Source organism: Phocoena sinus, chromosome 1, assembly GCF_008692025.1.
Source record: "Phocoena sinus isolate mPhoSin1 chromosome 1, mPhoSin1.pri, whole genome shotgun sequence".
Lineage (NCBI taxonomy): Eukaryota > Metazoa > Chordata > Mammalia > Artiodactyla > Phocoenidae > Phocoena > Phocoena sinus.
Window position 1 is genome coordinate 183,721,009 of NC_045763.1, and position 14,382 is coordinate 183,735,390.

General features: G+C 44.0%; 1 protein-coding gene across 1 annotated transcript in view; it reads left to right on the plus strand.

The window, feature by feature from the left end:
* Positions 1-14,382, plus strand: part of NR5A2 (nuclear receptor subfamily 5 group A member 2) — a 127,089-nt gene that overhangs the window by 81,542 nt on the left and 31,165 nt on the right.

The following is a 14,382-nucleotide window of genomic DNA, read 5'->3' on the forward strand; positions in this document are numbered from 1 at the left end:
GGAACAGAGTTTTCTGCCTGTCCCGTACTTGATTTCTGTATTTTGTTGGCTTAATAAAGCCAACTTAAATAAACTTTTTGCCAAGTCCATTTATTACTTATTGGCAGACAGCTGAGGGAGGCAACTTCCCTTGAATGAAAAAAATGCAGAAATCAGATTTACCAACATATGTTTTTTCTTTAGTCTTCAGTTATAAGATAGTTGTGAATTCATATCCTTAGAAATAAAACAATAAAACATACTGCAAAGTAAAACAGATGTGTCTACACTCCAAATTTGGTACTTTCATTTTAAAATGCCTCTTGACAGCACTGCACAACTGTTGCTAATAAAGGGATAGTTTGAAGTAATAGAACCAGAGTTAATTTTTCACATGTAGTCAACATTTAAAAGGAAAGGAACATTTTCATATTTTGGAAAATGTGATAAATATAGCAAAAAGAAATGTTACTGAAAATTTAAAAAGACAACAGAATTTCATAGATGTAGTGTTCAAAGGTTTACCATGCCAGCACTGGGTCCTGTATGGTTTCTGTATTAACCACAAGAAATAGGAAAGTTCTATTTAACTAAGTCTACGTGTTTTACTCAAGAACGGTTTTTTTAAAAATCAAGAGGAAGATAGCATAGGCCTGCTTGCTGTCATCTCACAAATTATTCTGGTTTATGGCAAGATCTTCGTCTTTTCAACTCGTACGTTTGATCAGTAATTAAATGAAAAGTGTGGTAATGTGTGTGTAAGAAATCTTATAGCGTCTTGGTGATAAAATATTTAAAGAGATTCATCTCACTTCAGTGGTATTTTAAATTAGTTGAAGAACTGCATGACATTGGAAGATGTAGAGATTAACCATCAGCCGTGTTTAGCTTTCATCCCTTTTATCGTTCCTTCATTATTTCAAAATTATTATATCTCCGCCAAGCACTAGCGATGGGTAGTCAGGATGGGGTTGGGGTGTTCCTGAAGTGCTCTCAGCGCTCAAACCTCACAGATCATCTTCCTGAACAGTTGGGTCGTGTGTTTACCGGAACCTCAACCACACAGAACTCTCTGGTTTAATAAGGGTGTTAACTGTTTCAGGATCCTGGGCACCAGGGAATAACTAGTTGAATGTCCCTTAAAACTATGTCTGTTTGTTGTTTAAGGAGGAAAGGACAGCATGGCTTTCCGATCGATCAGAGGTAAATCAGGTTTGGCCAAGAGTTTATTTTTATTTTTTATTTATTATTATTATTTTTTTGCCATACACGGGCCTCTCACTGTTGTGGCCTCTCCCGTTGCGGAGCACAGGCTCCGGATGCGCAGGCTCAGCGGCCATGGCTCATGGGCCCAGCTGCTCCGCGGCATGTGGGATCTTCCCGGACCAGGGCACGAACCCGTGTCCCCTGCATCGGCAGGCGGACTCTCAACCACTGCGCCACCAGGGAAGCCCAAAGAGTTTATTTTTAAAGAAGCAAGAATAAAGTAACTGGCAGTAAAGTTCACGTAGTTTCCAATTTGTGAATGGAAAGCTTTTCTCCCCCATAGAAACAATGAATAATCGATCTTTGGGGGACAAGAACTTCATTGAGGGATGTGGATAATTAACCTTTGGGTACCCAGGCCAGCCTCCAAAAGCCTGTTTTACCTGTAATGGGAGTGAAATCGTACCAGGGCTTCCCTCGAAAGCCGAGCCTGTGCCCCTGAGTCTGAAACCTGCTGTGTTCTGATCCCAGCCCAGCCTTGAGCCTCTGGGATCCTGGAGGAAAACGAGGCTTCTGTGGACTGATCCAAGGCCAGGGGCTGTGTGGGGAGAGACTGTGTGCTCCTGGTGAAAGGTGAAGCACGGTTTCCTGATGGACGTGGTGAGAGAGTAGGTGTGAGCGCATGCAGGTACAGTCTCCTAAGCCTCATGGATGCCTGGAGTAAAAGCACGGGAGGCAAGAGGGCAAGATGAGTTCAAGGTCTCGGGACTCTTGGGAGAAGACCATTGTGGCTTGAGGGAAACGGCAGATGTGCTGGAGAGGCAGGTGAGAGACACTCCGCAGTTACTGAGCACTTCCTGTGAACAGCCACTGGGATACAGCTGTGACCAAAACTGGGTACCACGGTCTTCATCCTGCAAAAAATGTAGCCAGACGGCAGGATTCTTTAAAGGGGGATGAAGTGCGTCGCTGAAGTTGATTTGCCTTCCCGGTAGTCGTGTGGAAAAGGGACTAGAAACTGTGTTCCGAGTGGCTTTAATGCCCTTGGAGACAGGAGTGAGATGGGGTGTGGACACGTTACAGGCTGCAGGCCATGGGATGTGATGGGGTTCAGAGGAAACAGCTGGGATGCGTCTCAGGGTCCTGGGTGCTTCAACCAGAATAGGAAACTCTATAGGAACGGCAGCTGATTAGTTGAGGTCCAACCACCTTCCTTCCGAAAGTCATCCTTCACTGAAGCTGGGTCCTGATTTCATGAAAAGCTTAATGACAGGACTAAAGTAAAAGGTACAGTTGACCAAAATTCTTCCACTCTGCTGCCTGGTTTTTTTCCTCCTCAAATAGTACCCGTGAGCAGACATCAATTGGGTAAGCTGGTTGGAAAAAAAGTGAAAAATGCCCATCTCCCAGCTGTGTGATATAGCAGACTCTGGAGGCCCAGTCTTTGTTGGTTGGAATGTTTTCTTAAAATCCTGTTACTCCCCCCTCCCCCGACCCTTTTTCTCACCTAACTGGGAGATAATTTGCATCCATGGAGATAATTCTAAGTTGGCCAGTTAATATTGACGACCCAAGAGAGGCCAAAATAAAATTTTTGTTTATTTATTGGTTTGTACTCCCACCTTTTAAAAAGGAATCAAAGTGACTGATGAAATCTGCTGTCACCAACCAGGGCAGAAATAAATCTCATAGAGGAAGAGGTGTGTGGGTGATCCCCAAATACCGTCAATATCGCATGCATTCCAAAGACCAGTAGAATTCCCATTAACTGTATCTCCTGAAAACAAATGCAGAGCTGGGAAGCGATCACCTGGTCTTTAACTGCAGCTTCCTGAATGATGTCATTACATGGTCAAGCCCATCAGGAATACGCATGTGGCCTAAGTGCTCAGAGCAGCAAGTGACCAGGAGGTACCAGCTAAGAGGTTACTCGGGCTTGGGATTTTCTCAGCCTTGAGGCTACGTGGCTAGACGCTGCTGGACTCTTGTTCGATCCCAGGTGGCAGGAGAAAGTAGAGGCATATTGCATCCTGTTTCCCCTGATGAGTGCCCTTGACCCGTTGTGAGTTATTCTCTTCTCTGGTCAGCCAGTATTTCTGAAAGCACTTTTTCATACTCAGCTGAGTTAAAGAGATTGTTTATTCCCTTTGAGAGGATTTCCCCAACGTAAAAAGTAGATTGGGGTTAGAAATTGTCCTTTATGTTTCTCTACATCCCGGATTTCGAGCACATCGCTCAGTACACCGGAGGGACTTAGGAAATGTTGCTGATGAAACAGATGCGTCAGTAGAGTTACTTAGTTTTTTTTTAAGCAGATACTTTATTTAATGTTTATTTTATATTGGAATATAGTTAGCTGATTTCCAGGGTTGTGTTAGTTTCAGGTGTACAGCGGAGTGATTCGGTTAGATTTACTTAGTTTTAAACTCAAAGCAAAGCCTTTACCAAAGTAGCTTGTGATCTGTAATGGGAAGTGGTTAAGCTGCAAAGTCCTATCCAAGTGCAGGTTAGTTTCGGAGACTAGTTTTTCCAAAGAACTCTCTAACAGCTGTTTTCTTTTTTTTTTTAATTGAAGTATAATTGGTTGACAGTGTTTCAGGTATACAGCAAAGTGATTCAGTTTTGTGTGTGTGCGTGTGTGTATGTATTCTTTTTTAGATTTTTGTCCATTATAGGTTATTACAAGATATTGAGTGTAGTTCCCTGTGCTATACAGTAGGTCCTTCTTGGTTACCTATTTTATATATAGTAGTGCTTATATGTTAATCCCAAACTCCTAATTTATCCCTCTCTCCCGTTTCCCCTTTGGTAACCATAAGTTTGTTTTATATGTCTGTGAGTCTTTTTCTGTTTTTTAAGTAAGTTCATTTGTATCATTTTTTTTTAGATTCCACATATAAGTGATATCATATGATATTTGTCTTTCTCTGTCTGATTTAACTTCACTTAGTAGGATAATCTCTAGGTCCATCCGTGTTGCAAAATTACATTATTTCTATTGCCAGTTTGCATTCTGCTTCTGGCCTACCCTCTGACACATAGTAGGTTTTTAAGAAGTATTTATTGCATTCATAAGCGAAAGAAAGCTTTTCCTTCCAACTTCTAGGTTAAAAAAAAAAAGTAATGGGAACTGGAAAAATTAGTTTAAAAAATGCACAAAATTTGAAGAAAGGGAGACTAGAAAATAGATCCTATAAAACGTATTAGACAACTTGACATGTTTTAATTTTAGAAAATAAGGATATGTGTTCACATGGTGAAGGGAGTTCTTATAAGGAAAGTAGAGACTAAACAGAATCTTCCCCTTTGGGAATAAAATAATTAATGGAATTAAGGACCAATGATCAGTATTTAGATTCTGTTGGAATTGTGACACTAAGCAGGTCAGATATCAAAGTGAGCTGCAGAAGGAGGGAGCAGGGAGGCTTTTCTTCTGTAGTGTTAATAATAAAATACTTCAAGCCGGTAAATCATTTACTGTCTCCCTTCCATTTTGCATTTGAAATAAAAAAACTAGGTGGGGGCTTCCCTGGTGGCACAGTGGTTGGGAGTCCGCCTGCTGATGCAGGGGACACGGGTTCGTGCCCCGGTCTGGGAGGATCCCACATGCCGCGGAGCGGCTGGGCCCGTGAGCCATGGCCACTGAGCCTGCGCGTCCGGAGCCTGTGCTCCGCAGCGGGAGAGGCCACAGCGGTGAGAGGCTCGCGTACCGCAAAAAAAAAAAAAAAAAAAAAAAAAAAAAAAAAAAAAAAATTAGGTGATTTACCCCCAACATTTTAGGCTCAGAGCCAGGTCTGGAACTAACAACCCCAAATAAATTCCAGTCCGTGTTTTCTCTGCTACAGCACACTGTCCTCTTCAGGGACATATGAGCTCATCAATCAATATTTTTAAAAAGCTCCCTACATCCTAAGGCACCATCTCTACAGACAGAATGATGTAGGGAATTGGGACCATCATCTGAGGAATATGGACCAAAAAGAAAACCAGCCTCTCCTGGGTAAAAGCAGGGAACTGCTTTACATGAATTTCCAATTTTTACTGAATATACTAAATAATTGTGAAGCTTTTTACTTCCCTTGGTTTCTAAATGTGAGTTGTTTGCATGTGTGTGTTTGTATGTCTGTATGAACTCTGGGTTCAGGATTTCAGCAAGCTTGTTGAAAGCGTTTGCCTTAGAGCCTTGGTACCTCCCTCTCGGAGAATCCCTCGTGATTTTGTTGTTGCCTCTTAGGTTTGTCGTTTTCTTTGGACCACTCACTATGCATTAGGAAAGCTGCGTGACCATAAGCTTTCATTACTTGTATGTCTACTTTCTATCTATTTGAACTCTGATGTTCAAAGGAGAAAATTAGCCAAAGTAAATAACTTCACAGTCATTGTCTGCTTCCCCTTTCGGTGGTCTTCGGCATTAAAAACCCTAAAATAGAAAAAGAGGAGCCATAGGTGTCTGGGAGTTTCAGGGCATGAAGCTCCTTGGTGGAGAGGGGAAGAATTAGTAAATTCTATCTTCAGGTACAACTTTGCACTTTGCTAAAGGGTCCACCCTGACTCTTGCAATATGATGTTGGCATTGTTAATAGTAAATAAAAGTGCGCCGTGTTTTCTAGCTGGAGAATGTGGATGGTAAGTTCATAGTCTTTTGGGTTAAGGACATGTATTTTCAGTCATTGGTTTTCCAAAGGGCTTAGTTTTTGATAGGATAGGTATTTTTTTCTTGTCTGAATTTTGTCCAGTAATTCTTCTGCTTGGGGCTTTAAATAAAGGTCTACCTTTGTTTTCTTTATTGAAAGAGCTCCCCACAGAGCAGAAGGCCAAGCAAAATGCCAGTAGGGAGGTGACCCACATGTAGTCAGGGCCTCTGTGCAGAGCTTAGAACTTCTGTCACTTAAGGAAACTCTCATCACTGTCAGGACCAGATTACTTATATCTGTAGATTTCAGTTGAAACATGAAGGCTTTCTAACGGGCGAAGAATTGCAGAGCAGCTATTGCCCTCACATCTCATTAACCAGGGGCCACAGGACTTGCAGGAATAGCAAACATTCCGTCCTTAAGTACGCACGCAAAAGGCTCCTGTGTTACCGGCCTGGAGGCCATAGCAGTTCAATCCTGGCCCCCATTAAGGGAGGACTCGGTTCTTTTGCTGCTGGATGAGAAAGGCCACCTTGAAACTACCAGCACAGATGGCGCGTATAATAAGAGAAGACTTCACCCACCTTGCACACCCGCTTCCTCCCTTGCCCCTGGGTGTTTGCAGCCCTGAGGAGGACCGCAGAGGAGGGTGTAACCTCTTTGCTAAACTGCATTCCAATTGCCAATCCCAGTCCAGAGGTCAGCACAGCATCAGTGTGAGTCCCCGCCTCCTGGGGGGAGGAAGCAGTTTTCTCAGCCTCCCCTGATGATTGGCGAGTTGTGGGGTGGTCTGGTTGTTCTGCCCTGGCTGTGCCCGGGCGCCCCGTCCTCCCCCAGCCGCCCTCCCCTAACTGGGCATCCCTGGCAGGGGGCGCACACGTGGACACAGTAGAGACACCGTGCTCTGTCCCCCGGCACTTCTAGACTAGCCTGGAAATAGCGACGAACCCTTTTGGAGAAGGGAGTGCCAGGGGTTACAGAAGAGGCTACTGGTTTTGCCCACCTCTCCAGAAGAGGTCCAGCAACTTGTTGGGTCTGAGGGGTTTTTTGCCATCGAACTGTGTGCCCCTGTTGAGTTGGAAGGGGTGGTGGACGGGGGCAGTGGGGGGAAGAAAACACAAATCTAAGAAAACAGGAACAAAGGGAAACTAGCATGCCCCTTTGCTTTTTTGCAACATTAAATCCAGTTCATGAAAGAGGTTTCCAAATCCAACAGACAGATTTGATCACAGTGATTAAACACTGTGTTTGCAGTGCCTAAAGCAAAATGAACTGATCACTTTGTCAATCAGACAAGTGTATGGACCACTATGGAGCAAACCCACGGCCAAGCCAGGACGCGTTTGAGGGCCCATTCCCATCCTCAGCTCACAGCCTCCCTCCAGAAGTGCTGGAAAAGCTTCTGAGGCTGGAACACCAGCAAACATTTTTTTGTGCATCACCATGTATATCTGAATACTGTATTAATTCAATTCTGAAACGAGCACAACCGTCCGCGTGTCATAAAACGCTGCTTACAAAGTATCTGCATAAAAGATGAAAACAGCAAAAACCAACCTCCCCTTGATGTGGTAATTGTCCTTCCTGAGGCTGGTCACAAGATTTGCTTTATTGTAGCCTTTCTATCCTTCACCGTGCAAACCCTCACACGTGCACGCACACACGCTGTCACCAACTGGCCTGCAAAGTCTAGTGGCGGATACATTCCCCTCACATCTTTACCCAAGTGCATTGGTTAAATTGTTCCTCGTGAAACAGATAAGCAAAAGAGAGCTCCCTGGGTTCTTCTTAGAATTAGCATTCAATCTTGGTTTTTCCCTTTCCGTATATGATACTCTCATTTAGAAAACCACTCACTAGACACTTGTCAGATAACCACACTGATCTCCATATTAATGCCTGGCTGATATATATGTAGCAGAGGGTAATGCTGGCAGATAAGCATTTCCTAAAATTTATCTAATCATTTGAAATTCAGAAAGGATTGATTAGCATTCAAGGGAACCCGCCCGTTCAATATTTACACCATAGAGATTTCCCAGAAGCAAATAATGGCACATAAAGTTAATGCTTGTCTTAATTAAATGCAGTGTAATAGGTGTTGTGTGGATTTTTTTTTTTTTTCTTTCAGTGAGCAAAGCAGTTTAGCAATGACCAGATATTCATTTTGGACTTCTAAGTTTGAAGTGAATTGATACGAATTTACAGCCGTGGAAGAAGTGATTATCACTTGTTATCTGCTGGCACAAGAGTATAATTGCCCAAAGAGCATTTATTTAGGCATATTTCTGAATCGCTTATGCCTAAAGATATTTATTATTTTTCAGTTGTTCATTCTAATATCGTCATTTTGCTCACTACTGCTGTTTAGCGACATGAGTTTTCAGAGTTGTATTGGCCTAGAAAACTGGGACTAACCTACGAGGAGAGTGAAGGAGCGTGCTGAATGTATGCTACCTGATGTTTTTCCTGCCTTAGTACTGCCAGCTGCTCTGTTAAAATCCCAGAATAAAGTGGCTGTCTTAGGGACTTCTCTAGTGGTCCAGTGGTTAAGACTCTGCCCTTCCAATGCAGGGGGCGCGGGTTCAATCCCTGATCAGGGAACTAAGATCCCACATGCCACGCGGCCAAAAGTAAAAAGTAAAGCGGGGGCTCCCCTGGTGGCGCAGTGGTTGAGAGTCCGCCTGCCGATGCAGGGGACGCGGGTTCGTGCCCCGGTCCGGGAAGATCCCACATGCCGCGGAACCAGGGGCCCGTGAGCCGTGGCCGCTGAGCCTGAGCGTCCGGAGCCTGTGCTCCGCAACGGGAGAGGGCACAGCAGTGAGAGGCCCGCGTACCGCAAAAAGAAAAAAGAAAAAATAATAATAATAACATAAAGCGGCTGTCCCAGCCTTGACTCAGAAGAGGTTAGCTGGTTAACGTGGTCCGTTCAGGTCCTGTACACGAGTTAGCTCCGGACCCCCAGGCCTCGGGGTCATTCTAGAATGGAGCCAATCCGTGACTCACAGCCAGGTCATTCGTATGCCTTCTTTCTAGTTGACTGATGAAATCCAGTCTTGAGTTCTGGGTAATATTTGGTTAAGACAGACCTATTCAAGCCAGGAACCAAGAGCAAATATAAAAGATAAAGACCTTTCATTGCTTTGAAGCATTAAATGACAAAACATACTGAGTGCCTACTACGTGCAAAACCGTTGCACTCGGTGGTATCTGAGCGGGCAGCACAGTCTTTCCAAAGAGAAGGAAGCTCCCCACGTGGTACAGAACTTCACCTGGACGCTGCGGACACCCTTCCAGAAAAGGCACACGCAGAACTGCACTGCCTGATGTACAGGTCGTGGCTGCCCGGCCACCCCCTTCCTTCCTTCCCTCCCTCCTTCCCTCCTTCCTTCCTTCTTTCCTTTTTTCCTTCCTCTTTCTCCCTCCCTCTGAACCACTGCATATGCCACACACATGCCCGTCTCACCAGTCCTGTCTTGTCATTGAAAAGGCCTTTCTCAACCCTCCCATGGCACAAATCTGACCTCCATCAGAGGCAGGAGGAATTGGGAAGCCGGCTGGGGGGGCCCCTCCGGGACTGCTCCCACACACCCCACACCCTGAGCTACCTGGACTTTTCACAGAAACTTCGGCCCGAGCCCTGAAAAGAACCCGCGCTGTGGCCAAGTCCAACCGCTTCTCCCTCCTGGATGAGGAAATTGAGCTGAACAGAGGTCAAGTGACTCGTGCATAGTCCCACAGGGTCAAGGTCTGAACTGAAAATTTTGGACTCCACACACAGGAAAAGAGCACAGACGTGGATTTCAATACTGACTGAATTACCGCTGTTGCATTATTTCAAAATTAGATCAAGATATTTCTTGGCCAAATTTCTTCACTGAATCTAAAAATGTCATCATTGTGATGCATACAAGTAATTTCCCAGGAAAGCAAGGAATGCTCGTTGCCTTTTATTACATTCTGGGGGGCTCTGCAGCGCATGCCAGGTCCTGGGTGTCCCGGCTTTGGAAGAAGGCACCCGGCACATTCATCACACTTTGATTCCCCCAGCTTTGCCCCCGGGGTCGGGGGCAGTGGGGGGGTGTGGGGGAGCCATCCATAAAGGCAGTGGTGTGGCCAGAGTGGCAACACTGACCTCAAATTGGACAGTTCTGCCTAGTCCCTAGAGGGGAATGGGCACATTCAAGGTGTGTATAGTTTTGTCCTGTCTCAGTAATATATAAGCCCTGATAGCACACCTGAAATAACCCTTTCTCTCTACTCTTTGTGCTAAGAGAAAATAATGATTATATTAGTATTACTATCATCGCTGCAGGATTTTTTTTTAAGGTACAGATTTTTTTTTCTCATTTTAAATTTTTTTAAAATTGTGGTAAAATAGACGTAACATGAAACCTACCATTTTAACCATTTTTGAGCGTTCGGTTCAGCGGCATTAAGTACATTCACGTTGTTCTGTAACCATCACCGCCATCCGTCTCTAGAATATCTTTCATTTCCTAAATTGAAACTCTGTTCCCATTAAACCAAGGGTCCCCAACCCCTGGGCTGAGGACCATACCTGTTGGGAACCGGGCCGCACAGCAGGAGGTGAGCGGCCGGCAAGCGAGTGAAGCTTCACCTGCCCTCCCCATCGCTCACATCACCGCCTGAACCACCAACTACCCACCCCGCCGCATCCGTGGAAAAATTGTCTTCCACGAAACCCGTCCCTGGTGCCAAAAAGGTTGGGGACCGCCGCATTAAACAACTCCCCCTCCCTCTTCCCTCCAATGCTTGCTACTACTGTGTAGAACTTTTTTATTTAGAAAGTACCCTTTACATATAACATAACAAGTTAGAGTCATTTTAGAACGTGGCTATGTTCAGAGACTGTGGCTGACGTACCCAAGGCCACACAGCTCGGAGTCTGAGAGCCTATGACCCCAGCCAGGTTTTCTAATCCCAGACCTGTTGTTATCCGTCTACACCCACTGGAAAGGAAGTCTTAGGATTCGGGTCCTGATGCTGGAAGAGGGGAAAGGGGAGGCGTTCATAACCAGTTTATTACTACCAAGGTGGGAAAGGCTGCAGGCTTGAATCCAGATGCCTAGGCACCTTAGCTCTCCTGTTTCCCCATCAGTAAAATCGAAATAGTAACGTTCTCCCTAAAAGCACTATTGTGACGGTTAAATGCAGTCATTATTATGAACTTAGCACAGCACCTGGCCCATGGTACCAATAATTATTATCCAAAGCCTCTCTATTTATATTCAGCAAAAGTCATATAAGTGAAGGCCCCTTATTGGGAAATTCCTCTTCCCTGAATATAACCTCTGGTGTACAGATTCTATGAAAAAGATCTTCCCCGTGACAGCGGAAACTACTCTCTTAATTCAGCACCGAGACATAGTTTGAAATCTTTGAGCTACTAACCCGAGGTACCATTATCACCTTTGATATTTTGAAATATGTCAGAGGAAGCAAGCTGAAGCCACTTCCTTTCAGTTCATCTACCACACATCCCAGAATCAGACCAAAGTCACGCAATAAACAGCCGGTCCCCTTTGTAGGCTGCTGGGGCCCCGATGATGATGACATTGTAGCAATGTGGGATAGCTGGGTTGTCACCTGGAGAATGTTTTCCCCAGGAAGTTCTTCAATGTTTCCCTCCCATTTTCTAGAATCATCAATGTTCTGTAGTTAACTTCACCTAAAAAGGTTGTAAATGCTTCTTTCAAACTTATTAATACTTAATCTCTACTTCTAATGGCTAAATAGAAATCACAGCTTCCAGTATACAAAATGGAAGATTTCACTTTGAGAAAGAAAGCTATTTCCTTTGGAATGAAAATCCTGGGTAACTTATTCCTTCCAAGGGAAGTGGTGAAATTTGAGAGCTAAAACCTTTCAGAGAAATTAACTTTGTTCTTTAATGACCATGTTTTAAAATAATAGGATGCTTTATTAGTAACAGTTACTAATAGTGATTCTAATATTATCAGATCCACACCCCCCCCACCCCGAGTATTGCTGGCTTCGAACTCAGGAAACTCAGTGGAGTGGGAAAAATGAAAACATGAATTTGTGCATGTTTTAAAATATTTTTGGTTCAGAGTCCTGGGTTCTTCCACCTGGAAGCAGGATGGGTTGGGGCAGGGGTGGGGGGGAGCCCCAGCTGATGTCAGCAGCATCCGTCACGATGTGAGCCCCCCTGGAGCTTCTGCTCCCTCGACCGTAAAACACGGACATCAGGGTGTGTCGGGTATTTGTGTGGGGGTCACCCTTCACATCTCAGATCAAAATCACCTTCTCTGACAAGTCTTCTTTCTCTCACTTCACGGACAGATCCACACTTCTTCCTCTGAATTCCTGTTGCTTCTTTCACAAATCTCCACCTACCACAGTATTTTGTCATTGTGTTGTATGCCGCGCATAGAACGCCAGGCCTCTTTTCCTTCTGCGTTTCTAGCACTTAGCACCATGCCTGGAAAATATACTTCGCGTTAGAAAAAATACTCACTTAGCGAGCGTGCTCAGTGATTAAGTGTGTAAACCGTAGGGCACTATACCAATGTCATTTAGGATAGTGATAACCCCGTCTAAATAGACCAGTCGGGAATCTGGAGGATATCTGATCCTTCCACATCTTTCTTGCGACAACGAGGGTGGAGCACCCGCCCTACCTTCTTCGTGGCTAGCGAGCCCTCTCCCCAACAACCCGCTCAAGACTGCCACGTGGGGTTTCACCCAGGGCTGCTTTCTACTGACCAGGTTTAGGAATGGGATGGCGAGTCTTCTCAATGCAAAGTCAGAAGCACTGCTGAAATTTCAGGGCACTTAGGGTACATGCTGACTTGATTCTATGCAGACTTTTCTTTCTAATGTGAAGGAGCATCTGGTGTCCAAATCCCTATCCTCCAAATCTTTAAGGTAAACAGAATCTTATAATATATCAGATATTCTGAGCCTGGATCATTAACAGATTCTCCCTTTCCTACCATGGCTAGCTTCAGAATCGAAGGACTGAGCTGAGTAGCGTGGGAGAGTAGGAAATAGAGATGAAAAGACGAATGTGTGCAGGTTTTAAAGTATTTTAAGAATAACCGAAATTAAAGTTTTCATCATAAAAATCTTTAGTACATTCCTAATACTCGTAGTCAGGATAGAGTTTTAGTAATTATCCATCTCTTTTAAAATTAAAAAAAAAAGTTGTCGTTATTGCTTGCCGCAAGAAATTATGGATAGCCACATGTTCTGGCATTTGTCCAGAAGAACCCGTATCAAAAAGGATTGGTTGCATTAATACTGTAACCGTATCGTTTCTATTTATAACTTCAAGAAACTTCCTCACTCAAAGGAGTAGCTGCAGAAACTTATCTTTCAAAAGAATTGAGGCTTTCCGGATGAAGAAACATCTTCGTTTTCCCTTTTCACTCCATGTTGTTTCCCGCATTCCTGTTTTGATTCTTGCAGGTCTGGAGTCCTTAATAAATCCAGAGCCTGGATCATCATTTTCACTGGGCCATAGATTTCGTTATTTAATGTACCACAATCTATTGATTCATTCTCCAGGTGGTGGATCTTTCTTACAAACCACGCTAAGGGAACATTTTTCTACATGTCTTCCTGGACATATATGGCTGGGAATCCTTTTCCGTTCTAGAAACTACCACATTGTTCCTCAGAATGTCTGGACCAAATTGCATTCCCAGCCACAGAAACTGAGAGTTCCCATTTCTCCACGTCATCAACACTATGACTGAATTTCTGTCGTTCTGATTACAAGTGAGATTAGGAATCTTTTTACATGTCTCTCTCTGAAGGTACCTGTTCGTGTCCTTTGCCTATTGGGATGTATGCCTTTCCTTACTGATTTGAAGGGCACTCTTAGATATAGATGTAGATATAGATATATACACAAATACATAGATACATAGATAAGTTTGGCTTTTCCTTTCACTCTTTTAATGTATCTTTTCTTTCACAGAAGTAGCCATATTCATTCATATTTTCCTACAAGGTTTTTGCTTTTTGTAGCTTCTTTTAAGAAATCCTTCCCTACCTTTGAGGTCATAAAATTCATTCCCCTTTAGCTTTTTTCCAAATAGATTAAGACCTTGATTTTCACATTTAGATCTTTGAATACACCCAGAATTAATTTTTGTGTATAGTATGAGGTAGGGATCTAGTTTTTATTTTATTTTGTCTTCTTTTCTTTACTGGGACTCAGAACTGCCACGTGGGGTTTCAGTTTTGTTCTTCTCATTCTAGCTTCTTGAGTTGAATATTCTGTTAATCTGTTTTCAGCCGTGCCTTTCAGTTATTCTTCATGAGTGCACTCAGTGTTAGAAAGTTGCTGCTTGGCATGGCCATAGCTGAATCTGCAGCAGGTCTGAGGGGGCAAGCTTTCTGGGACATGCAGACCTGCCTCAGCGGTCACTCTGCCGACCTCTAGGGGGCGCAATTCTCACCATTGTCTATGTCAGTGTGTCCCTTAGGGTGGTGCACAGCCTGGACAATCCTATCAGCTATAAATGTTTCATAATATCCATTCTGATCTGTTTTCTTTAATCCGTGATTT